Source organism: Cynocephalus volans, chromosome 6 (genome assembly GCF_027409185.1).
Source record: "Cynocephalus volans isolate mCynVol1 chromosome 6, mCynVol1.pri, whole genome shotgun sequence".
Taxonomy (NCBI): Eukaryota; Metazoa; Chordata; class Mammalia; order Dermoptera; family Cynocephalidae; genus Cynocephalus; species Cynocephalus volans.
Genome location: NC_084465.1, coordinates 90821637 through 90834383, shown reverse-complemented (window position 1 = coordinate 90834383; position 12747 = coordinate 90821637). Strand labels below are relative to the sequence as shown.

At 40.3% G+C, this 12747-nt stretch overlaps 1 pseudogene; it reads right to left on the bottom strand.

The window, feature by feature from the left end:
• Positions 1-2439: 2439 nt before the first annotated feature.
• Positions 2440-2868, bottom strand: LOC134379671 (calmodulin-1-like; annotated as a pseudogene).
• Positions 2869-12747: the final 9879 nt, after the last annotated feature.

Below are 12747 nucleotides of genomic sequence, written 5' to 3'. Positions count from 1 at the left end.
TTAACCGAAAATTAAGTGTTTAGCTATGGTGAAAACATAAGGGTACTTTTCTGGAAGGAATCCCAAAAGTGCTGTTCCAAAAGGGAATCAACGCACAAAGGGAGACCATTTGCTTGTGTTTAAGCAAGTCCCAGTCCCAGGCATCACTGTCAGCAACAGCTGATGATTAGCACCGGTGCAGTCACTCTGACCAAAATTGGATAGCAATGAATGTTTGAGCCAGTCCCTTGCAATCCACATATAATTGCAGTCCAGGAAAGCTAACGGGCATGGTGGGAAGGAGGCATGGAGCTCTGGAGGCCAACTGCCTGAGTTCAAGCCCCACACGTGTCTCACTACCTAGGTGACCTTGGACGAATTATTTAACTTCCTTTGCCTCACCTTCCTCATCTGTAAAATGGGAATGATGATAATACTTATCTCACAGAGTTGTGAGGATTAAATGAAATTGCCCATGTAAACACTTATGACATACTAAACTCTGCCTTTATTCCTATTGTCAGTTGAAAAAACACAGGTCTGGGAACATTCCAGCTCCTGGCACTTGTTTTTGTTTGTTTGTTGAATAACTGAAATCATCCATTTTGAGCAGGACTCACTTCCAAATCTGAGCAGCTATATCCTCATTGACAACTGCATGGAAAACCTATCTTATAACCTAAGCTATCTTTACGATGCCCACGTGAACCATCAAGAAATAATTTTGCAAGTGGTCTTCCCATAACCAAACAGGGCAAAATCTTAAAAGCTCCAAACTTTTAAAAATTTCTTCAAGGAGGTCTTAGGCAACCTTTGATTTAATTTTTTCACAGCTTTATTGAGGTACGCTTTACATAACATAGAATTCACTGAGTCAATGAGTTTTAGTAACACAACCCAGTTTTCAAACACTTCCATTCCCTCTTGCTTCCCCCTGCAAATTACCTCATATTCTTCGGCATCCCAGGGCATAAGAGAGCCAAGTGATAGATGTTAGAGAGGAAAGAAACTTCTAACAGAACTGATCAAATATGGAATGAGTTCCCTTGCACAGAGGTGAGTTCTCTGTCGTTGTGCATGTTCTCATTGACACTGGGTGACCTGTCAAGGGTTATTTGGGCATTTCTGTATAGGTTAGGGCTGGGATGAATAATCCTGAAGGCCTAACTAGCTTTGAGGCTATAATGCTATGACTGACAAGTTGGGAACTGAGATTGTTTTAAACAGCCAACAATACCCCAGGCAACCAACTGTTTTTATAGGTATACCTTTTCTAGAAATTTCATACAAATGGAATCATCTGCAGTCTTGTGCATCTGGCTTCTTTCCCTTATCACAGTATTTTTGAAGTTCATCCACATTGTGGCAGGGATCAGTAGTTTGTTCCTTTTTACTTTTACCCCTGATGAGCTATTCCACTGTATGGATATACCACATTTTGTTTATCTAGTCACTTGTTGGTGGACATCTATCTGGTTTGTTTCCAATTTGGGGATATGATTAATAATGCTACTATGAACATTTGCACACAAGTGTTCATGTGGAAAAATATTTGGAGTGAAATTGCTAGATCATGCTGTAAGTGTATGCTTAATTTTTAAGTTAATTGGGAAGAAAAGGACTAGCATTCACAACTTGGAATGGGCATAAATTGACATTTCTTGAATAGCGATGTTGGTGGTTGTGCTGAAATCCACAGCTTAATCTACCTGCTCCAAGTCATGGTGCAGAAGGTTTTAAAAAAAGAGTCATAAAGATGCTCCCTTGGGTAAAATTTTCTTATTAAAAATTTGCGTGAATGGGACAGCCTGACACCTGTTTCACTCTAGTACAATGTAGACAACACTAAGCCAACATACGAAGGGCAAGCCGACATACCAGAGTGTGTCATAGTCCCCATGGCCGGGAGCACACAGAGTATAGGAGGACCATTGTATCAGTGGGCTATGTCTCAACAGTTTATCCTTCACCCATGTTTTGCACATCATCCTGAGGTAAAACAATTTTAAATGTGTTTGTTTTCAGTAAGCCAGCTATGAAAATTTATACTAACAAATTGAACTAGAACCCATTTGAATAGGTTTTGAATTTGTTTTTTCATTTCTCATTTTCTCAATGCCTGACTGAGCTCAATTGTCAAGCTGCACGCATGAAAACTGGCCCGCCCAAACAGTGTACTGAGCAATAGCGAATGGACCTTGAAGTCTACTAAGTGAGTCCTTATCAATAATGTAGTCCAAGTATTTATACTGTAGAACTGACAGGTAGTTTGATCTTTAAAGGGCAGGACCACCAACCCAGCATGCAGATTTTGAATATGTGGACCGATGGTGCTTTTGACACTTGGTTTTGCTATATAGAAACAGAATGAATAAATGAACTTATTTCTTTTTGTGCAAGAGGTAAGTAAAAGATTCAAATTGATTCTTCTAGAGGGGAAAAGGAGTTGAAAGTAAGTCTTCATTTTGCAGTCATCATCTGTATGAATTCTTCATAGCAGAATTGTTCGTCTCCATCAATATGTGCTTCCATGATCATTTTATCTACTTCATCTGTTAGTTTTTCTCTTTAGTTTTTCATGACGTGACATAGTTCTGCCACACTGACTTGTCGAAGACTCCGGATTTCTTCTTCACCATCTATATCTTTCATTTTTCTCGCCATCATAGTAAAAAACTCTTGCAAGTCAATGTTGCCATTACCATCAGCATCTACTTCATTGATCACATCCCACAATTTGGCTTCTGTTGGGTTCTGACCCGGTGACCCTGTGACAGTTCCAGGTTCCTCTGTTGCGACAGTGCCAACTCCATCTTTATGGAATAGGTAGAAAGTTCCCTTGAATTCAGCAATCTGTCCTTAGGTCAGCTGATCAGCCATGGTGCCCATGAAGGGAGGAAGATGGTAGCTACACCTGTGCAGGGACTGTGACGGCGGGGTGCCACCACTGCCCAACTGTGCCACCTGCACTGCAGCCACAAGACTCCCAGCACCACTGCCCTGGATTTTTAATTTTTATTTTTTATTTCTTATTTATTTTTTGAAGGCTGAGTCAATGTTTTATTTTTATATGCAAATCTTTTTATTGGTTATGAATAGTCAGGAGATACAAAGCTGATTAATTTTTAAAGAAACAGCCAAACTTTTCCCAAAGCTGCTGCACTATTTTATGTTCCTGCCACCAACATGTGAGGGTTTCGGTTTCTGTGTATCCTGTCCCACACTTGGTATGACCAGACTTTATTTTAGCATGCTGGTGGGTTTGTGGTAGTATCTCATTGTAGTTTTGATTTGCATTTGCATGATGACTCATGACGCTGCACACCTACACCTTTTTATGTGTTTATTAGCCATTCATTTTTTTCTTTAATAAAGCTTTGATTCAAATCTATTGAGGCCCGACTTTTAAGAACAAAGCCTGACAAGCAGTAATCTTGGTAACCTCTAATTGATCTTTTTCACCTGAGTTAATGATCATTCCTGTCAGTAGTGTTTATAGAACAAAAAGTCATACATGGAGTAAAACACAAGCGTGGGGTGGAGTCAACTCACTAACAACACTGTGTGAACATTAACAAAATTATGTTTTCTAAAAAGGCTTTTATTTTTCCTGAATATATATATATGTACGTATATATATATATACTCATATATATACATGTATATATATATTCATATATATACGTGTACATATATGAATATATGACATACGTTCATTACAGAAAATTTGGAAAATATTCAAAAAGTATTAAGGAAATTTAAATAAACTTATTCTACCACCACTTAAAATTTACGGAAGTGACAAAATATTTTTAACATACTGTATATCATTTTTTTTAAATATCAATTTCTAATACACTTCTAAGTTCCAAGATAACAAAGAGCCACTTTCTTATTGACACCTCTGAAGTCATGCCTTTTCCCCTGCTACCCTGACGGTTGCAGGAGGGATGTGCCCTCCTCTTCTGATGTCCTGTCAGGAAGGACATTCTGAGTGTGAATTTACTCTGTGAGAGGGGATAGAAGCCAGGTCCTGGGCTAGGACCCTGTAGCAGATAAGACTATTAGAGCTGGAGTCCAAATGCTGCATTTAACAGGTGAGGAAACTAAAGCCCAGAGAAAGAAAGTGACCTTTCTGTGACCCCTCAGCAAAGCAGAGCCATGCAGGAAATAGAGCTGGTGTGTCCTCACCCTACATAAGCACCTTTTCTGCCATGCCACAGTGTTTAACACAGCATGATTAAACCTTACACATTCTAGCTAATTTGGATCCCACTTCCTGCTAGGCAGCTCTGTATTTTAAGGCTAAAATTAAACCTTTCAATATAATTTTCTAAATAGTTGCGTGGTACTCAGTTTGATAATAGGAAAGTCATTTATTCCACAATGGGCACTTTATAAGGCTGTCTTTCCAAAGAATTCTCTTTGCCATGTGCAAAATATCTACTTAATTAACATGAACACTCATATTACTAGGCAATTAAAATGATTTATTCAAAGAGCTTTATAGTCATGCCTTAATACCAATATATAATAAACTGGAGAAATAAGAGCAATAATACTTACTATCGTCCTAGTTAAATGTAAGCATCATAAATAATATTTACACCTTTAAGCAATTCATATATCCTTTCCAAATAAGATTGTAATACAGAGCTTTCACTTTTCAATGGGATAAAATATATTGCTGAGCTTTATTTATTTATTTTGCAAGGCTACCACTCAAGGAAGGACTCTTCCTGGTCTATTTTGGACTATTTGTCTCCTTGAGAAATAAATAACTTTAAAATTACAAGGACACCTTTATTATTACCCAGCTGCTCCTGCTAGGGGAAATCCTCCCCAAATGCAAGGAAGCTAAATTCCTCACTCCCAGTCCCTACTTCCCATGCTTTTATATTCCTTGCCACATTGGATTATAATTTATTTGTATATTGATAAAGTATTTGTCTGCCTCCCTCATTAAATCATTGATCTGCCTTCCTTGAGGGCAGAGAGTTGCTGTGAGAATTAACTAATAGTATATGTAAGGCACTTAGCCCAGCTCCTGGCACAGAGCAAGCGTGACCCAATGGTACCCCTTATCATCATCTTTATTATTAACGTTGTTCTAGGCTCGACATAGCCCAGAACAGAGTCTGGCATACTCAAAAATAGATGGCAACGTGGGTCCTTTAAATAACTGATATCTCAGCCACCTAAGCACTGGCCATTAAGATGGCACAGTTTTGAATGAACATTCTCCCTGCATTCTTAAGCAGATTTTACTTAACCATTGTTGGGAGCATGGTGTCTGCCAGACCAAGTCCTAAGCCCTGAAGCTGTGAAGACAGCCTGTCCTCGGGGCTCTCCTGGACGGAAAGTAGTGGAGGAACACAGGTAAGGACAGAGTCTTAGAAAAAGTGCAACAGGAGAAGTGCAGAGGTGGCAGGGGGAGGGACTTATAACCCTATCTGGAGGACCAAAAAAGGTACTTCAAATAGCAACCTTTGTCCTGAATGTTGAGGGTGGATGGGTTCATGGGCAGGGTGGACATTAAAGGGCGCTTTATTCCATCGCGGTGCTGCCTGCAGGGGGCGCCAAAGAGAGCCTGCCTTGGTGGAGACAGGACCTTCTCCAGCTTCAGACGTGGCCCTGACCTGGCCTCCTGACTCACTGTTGGGCTTGAAGTTTCTGCTGCCGTTTGGTCCCTTTGCCTCGTCTGGTTCCCCCCAGCTACCACTATCTACCTTCTCTTAACCTAGAAAGGTTAAGCTCCTGCTTTCCCTTGCTGATCTTTTTTCTGTCTCCTGTCATTTCTACTTTTTGCTTCTTGGCTTTATCCCAGTCCTTTGAAGTGCTTACCTTGAAGTGGTGAGTTCCTCAAAGTTTTGGGTTCCCATTTTCACTGCTGCTTCCTGTGCAAAATGGCTCTCTTTGCCACCACAAACGTGTTTGTTTTTCTTATTTCTGGGTTTGGCAGTGTTGAGGTGTCAAAGTACAATCTTTGAATAATTAAAGCCTTACGTAAGGCAGCTCTAGGGGACTTTCTACCACTAATAAATCCTGTGAAATACTGTTACTTCAACTCCCCTAAACGGTTCTCAAGAGTCACTGGAGCTACGGTGTGTGTATGTGCGTGTGTGTGTGTGCGTGTGTGTGTGTGCGTGTGTGTGTGTACGCCACATAAAGAGGCTCATGCTTTTGTGCAGTATCTTAATGTCTTTACTTTCAATTCCTGAACTAACCAGAATGTCACTTTTATACCCCCAAACACCTCATCTTTATGAGGTGTTTTATACTTACCAAGCTCTTTCACATACAAGATTTCATTTACTTCACTCAACAACTCTGTATTACTTTTCTCATTTTACAAATGATAAAAACGAAACAGAGAAATGTTGAGTATTTTTACTCCCAGACCTCACGGCACAGCTGGGAGTGGCAGTGGCCACTTGATTGTAGGATGGCTGAGGGTACGGTATATCCTACCGCTTGCTACCTTGTATGTCCTCGGAGGACAGAACTTAACATTTTAAGTTCTAGAGCTTGTCCCATATTCCTCTAATGAGAAATGTGACTACTACTTTCTGTTCTTTCTTCTCTTAATAATAGGTGGCTCCTCTGCTCATCATTAAACTAACGCAAGCATGTTATAACAATTCTCACATCTTCTTGTGGTTCTTACTATTAGCAAGTATAACTAATGAACTTAACATTACCAAAAAAAAAAAAAAATAGCTGCCAGGTTTATAAAACCCATAAATGTTTTCTGATAGTACAAAAGGTGATAACCACTGCCCTCGTCAGGTTCCATAGAAGTGGAGCGTGAAACAGGGATACATGCAGATGTGATTTATTTAGGCATTGCTCCCAGGAGAAATTGATAAAGGATGAAGCAACCAGAATAGAAAAGGGGAGGGAGGTGGTGTCTAGTGAAGATTAGCTTTAGCCTGAACTTATAGGGAGATTTGCAGACACAGAAGTTCTGTTCCTCTGTTGCAGGACTCCCCAGAGTCTTCCCTGCCTTGAGGCAAGTGAGCAGGATTTTGTTATCCACCCCAGCCTGTCACTGCCATGGGATGGACCAGTAAAAGGAATCCCAGGGGAACTGAATGGACAATAACAGCATCTGCCACAACTACCATTAGTTGAATGCCTACTATGTACCAGCCACTTACCTATGTCACTTTCAATTCCTACAACAAGCCTACAAGTTATCATTTCCATTTTATATGCGAGAAAACTGAGATATAAAGGATGATGTAACTTATTTGGGATCATAGAGCTGTACACTGGCAGTTCTGGGGTTAAATCCTTATTTGATGCCAAAGCTCATGACTGTCCCCTGTTTTGTGATACCAGCCTCGGTTCCAGGTCAATGCTCAATAGTGGGATGAGTTGGAAGTCATTGTCTAAGCCTCCATTACTAACTTATTCTTCCCCAGAAATACCTTTGGGACATGCTCTTGTACTTAAATAAAACTAGCAAACAGGAAAATTTCTGCATCCATTCAACAAATTTATTCTGAGCACCTACCATGTATTTGATGTATTTTTGGCATTGGGGGTACAGAGATAAATAAGACAGGAAAGATCTGCCTTCATCGAATTTACATATATAGCAACAGATATCCATTTCTAATAAGATATTCACTATTTAAAATCTAGAATAATGGGATAGAGAGGAAGGTGATCGGGGAAATCCTCTAAAAGGAGGTGTTATGTGAGCTGAAGGAAGGAAGATGGGGTAGCAAAGGGACCATCTGTGGGAAGAGAGTTCTAGACTAAGGGCACAGCAAGTGCAAAGCCCTGAGAAAAAAGCAATTTGGCATGTTTATGATCAAGAAGAGGGTCTGTGTGGCCAGAGTTCAGTGAGCAAGGGAGCAAGACACAGACACGAAACTGGAATCAGAAAAGTAGGCAGGGTCCAGACTACACAGCCCTTGTAGACCCAGATACAGCATTGGAATTATTTTTTATGTAGTGTTTTAGGAAAAGGCATGATATGATCTGATTGACATTTTTAAAGGACTTTTAGGCTGCTTTGTGGAGCAGAGATCATTTGGGTGAGGGGTGGCAGAATGAAAGCAGGGAGACCACAAGGCGGTATCCAGTCCTCCAGGTGAGCCATGATGGTGGTGTCTCAGACTAGAGAGAGAACTGTGGAGAGGATGAGGAGAAGCGGATGGACTCAGGATGTGTTTTAAAGGTAGCACTGATGGATCTTGCTGTGTGAGGCAATGAGAAAGAAAAACCGAGAATGACTCCAAGTTCTTTGAATTTAGCAACTGAGACAATGATGGTACCATTTTGTCAGGTGTGGAAGACTGTGGAGGAACGGGTTAGTGGGCAGTGATCCGTTTTAGACATGATCAGTTTGCGATGCCAATTAGGCATTCACACAGGAAAGTCAAGTCAGAAATTGGATGCAGGAATCTGAGCTTCAGGGGAGAGATCACCGTGGGAGGTATACGTTTGGGAGCATCAGCTTATGGACAGTATTTGAAGCATTGGAACAGATGAGGATGACCCAGGGAAAAGATGGCCAGGAAAGAGAAGGAAGGGGGCCCAGGAGTAATACCCAGGGCACCCAATGTCTACAGATAAACAGAAGGAACAGCCAGCAAAGGAACCGAGAGAGAAAGGCTCTTGAGTTAGGAGGAAAACCAGAAGTCTTAAGAGGACATGAAGATTTTCCAAGGGGAACATAGGCATGGAAAATCTTAAGGAAAGTGATTTCCAGATCTGCAACTTCACATATACTCTCTCCAAAAAGTAACTGCCTGAGAACATGCCTAGTAAAAGTAAGAGGTTCTCCATCCCACCTTCCTTTCATTATTGCCCAACTCCCATTTTCTTCTGTCCGAAATCTTATTATAGTCCAGTGCCCAAGAGTGTGACAACGTCTCAGGCACAAAAAGGAAACAATTAAAAAATACCGATGTCAGTGTAATGAAATTAATAACTGTAGCATCTAGGTAACAAATCCTTGTGCAAGTCAGATCATGTCCGATTTTTTGCTTTCCACAAAATTGGAGGAGAACCTAATTTAGTTGAGACCTAGATCATTAGAAAACTTTTTTGTGATAAATTATGATTTGGGGCATATAACTCAGAAGGTGTTCAAAGATCTGAATAGCATTTCTGTAACAAAGTTTCTCTATCAACTTACTTGTATAAACAGATTGTCTTGGAGCTTACATCTTTAAAGAAAACAAAGTAGGGAGAGAATTAATGTCGAACTCTTCCCCACTGTATCAATAAGTAGTAATGTCCACGGATGTGTGAACTAATGGGGGGAGCCTCAGCCAACTCATGAGAATTTATGTTTATAATAAAATTTTCTTTTTGGGGTTAATGCTTTTTCTTTCAAATCTCTAACCTACTATATTGATGTTATTTTGATCAAGCATATAAATAAATAACTGTAATGATAACTGAAACTAAAAGAAATGTTTTAACTTATAGAGCCTTACAGGAAATGTTTAAAGTTTTAATTTCAATTTATATATATCATTTAGTTGCAGAGGAGCTGGAAGAGTGATAAAATATATTGGGGATTTTTTTGTGGGAAAGGTTGAATGAAAATATGAATTCAAGGGGAAAGGGAACAATGTAAAATTTCTGTTAAAGAAACGTATTTTCTAAATGGATTATGGTGAGCATCAAATTTCTATGTTGCTTAGATTCCACTGGGCACATTTGAAAAAGCAATGTAACAGTTTTAAGAGGTCAATATTTATAACATACTGGAAATTCTATCCCTAACATCTATTTAAACTTATGATGAAAAATGTAGATGTCAACTCTAAAAATGTATAAGGGTCTCCAAAATTTTTTAGGGGCTATATGAATAAAAATGTTTGAAAACAACATGTGTAAGCCAAGAGGAAAAAAAGGTTTTGAAGAAGGAGTGGTCAGCTATGTGAATGCTGCTGAGAGGTAAAATGAGAGTACGGTTGAACTGGCAAGGTCACTGGCGACCTGGAGGAGGGCAGTTTGAGTGCAGTGAAGGGGCTGGAAGCCTCGCTGGACTCACTGAAGGGAATGGGAGGTGAGCAAGCAGAGACAGCAAGTAAAGCAACTTCCAATAAATTCTGCTATGAAGGGGAGCAGAGAAAGGGGGTAGTAAGCAGAGGCACAGGGGGATTATGAGAAGGCAGATAAAGAAAGGAGATACTACAACCATTTGTTTGCTGATGGGAAGAGTCCAGTAGAGAAGGAAATGCTGATAATGCACGAGGGAAAGGGGATAATTTCAGGAGCAAAGGTGAGGGGTAGGAGCCAGCGCACAAGTGGAGCTTCCATTACAGTAGGAAAGAAGGTGCATGATGGGGGCAGAGCCAGTACTATTATGTTTGTAGATGGATGGTTAAAAATATTTGTGGTCTTAGGTGGTCAAAAGGTTGCTGTAGTGATGATAGTAGAATAAGTCAGATGGAGAACAGGAAGTACCCCAGAGAAGAGTGTTTTGAGATGGATATTTCAGAGGAGATGCAGTTATTGATCTGGTCAAGGGAAAGGATGGTGAGGTGGAAGAAAAGGTCATTGGAGTGATGAAGTTAAAGAGCTGAGAGCCCAGGATATTGGATGGATCAACCACATGGATGTTCAAGTCATCAAGAATGATAACAGGAGTTGAATGAACAAGACAGTGGACCAGGTACCAATCTTATAAGTAAAGGCACATGACTGGGAGGCTAATAGAAGAGGGCTATATGAGGATGCTGGGTGGAATAGTAGGGTGTCATGAATTTTAAAGGAGTTGGGGTTACTGAAAGATGAGGGAAGACAAATAGTTCCTAGCAGGTAGCCAGGAGGACCTCTATCACACTTTGATGCTCTGAGGTATATGGAACATGAGAGAAAAAGCAGCCACCCACATAAGACAAATGTGTTATGTTCCACATAAGAAAAATGTTGGGAAGGTAGGTTCAGATGGACCAAGAGGGTCAAGGGCAGTTGAGAGAGGAGGTTGAGGATCCCAGGGGGGTTGCTGATGACAGACTGAGTGTGCCTGTGTGCATGATGGAAGGACATGGGAGGGAGTCTGGATGGTGATGGAGGGCCCAGTAGGCTTGTGCTTCTGGTGATGGTGTCAGTAATGATGGACTTCACTCTTTTGGCCTCTACAAGGAAGATGCATCCTCAATGTACTCTAAAGTCCAGAGGATTTAGCTAGAAGATATGTGAGCAAGTGTTCTTGACCCTCTGCATCTTCATTTTCCACTGATAGGAAAAGTGATAGTTGAGAGAAATTGGTCAAAGAGCAACTATACTCATGAACTCTCTCTTCATAACTCATCCTCAAAGGCATGGACTTTTGTTTATTTTTTCTTAATGTTCCTGCAATTTGGGTATATTACTACCAGGGAGCAGTGGTGCCACAGTCATGTGATCTTAAGACTGGCATCTTCTCCTTTATTCCAGGGATCTTTCTGCTCAGTCTTCTGGAGATTTTCAACAGGAAGTTTTAACACCCACTGAGGAAACATAAATTCATTATGAGAGAAACTGAAAATACCAAACGTTAAGCCATTCGCAGATAAGACTTGAAAGCAAATTTTAAAGAAATAGAAATTACTGAAGATAAGTCTTTACTTATCCATTTCAGCTAACATAAACTGTAGTTCTAAGCCTAATTTGGTTCACAGATTTTAATTGGAATGTGCCTTTACTGCAAACACTTCTCTTCTAAATATGGAGTAAAACCTTTTTGTGTGTAAAAATTCAATTAACTCAGAAATAAGGCACATCAAGGGGATAGGAAAGAAGAAACTAATATTTGGGACCAACAATAATTCCCCCCTCAAATCCCATTAGATGAGCATTATTCCTTCCATTTCACAATGGAAAAAGGGGCTTCAGAAAGATTAAGTCACATTCTGGGGTTACGAAGCCAGCAATAGGAAACCAACATTCAAGCCCAGCTCTGCCGGCCTCCAAAGTCTGTTCTTCTATGATGCCACCACGCTACTCTATGCAGGACATCACATTGACAATGGAGAGGATGCAAAAACAGTTATGATGCGGCTCTCACCCTCACGGAGTTTACAAACTAGCAGGGGACTCAGACTCACCGTAAGTTCTATAGGAGAAGTTCAAACCCATTCTCGTGTGGATGCGATCAAAGCTAGTTGGAGGATCAAACAGTACTACATGGAAGAGAAGCTGCTAGGTGTGGGCTGCTAAGGATGGACAGGAACTCAGCAGGGGAAGATTCGCTCACAACCATTCATTCACAGTTGCACTGCTTTTGGGGTCAGTGACCCAAACTTAGGTCACTCTAGCTAATTTTCCTTTCCTTTTCCTTCTGCATCCAACCTGATCAAAGGAAAATTGTGTTTGCCTTATTCATGTCCTAGGACCAAGAACACATGTTTTGCGTTGCCACGTTGGGGAGGAGGAGACAGAGGGGAGAGAAATGGAGAGAGTTAGTTGTCCCCACGACGTCACTAATAATGGAAAAGGTCTCTTCCTTCCTAGATTTCCCTCTGAAATATGTGACTGCTCTGGAGATTTTATCCATGGCACTGACCTTCTTTTAATTGACCCAAAGTGATACACAATGGCTGTTTCCAGTGTTTAACTGAGTTTATTGGTAACAGTCTTAACTGACAAAATGCTTTCTCCCCCTAGCGTTAGAAACTGTAAAATCCTTGTCTACAACAACCCTTCAAATACATTTAAAACTGTGTACACACATGGTTTCATTTAGTTGTCAAAACAACCAACTAAAATAATTACTATTTAAAAAAATTTTTTTAATTGTGGTAAAATATATAT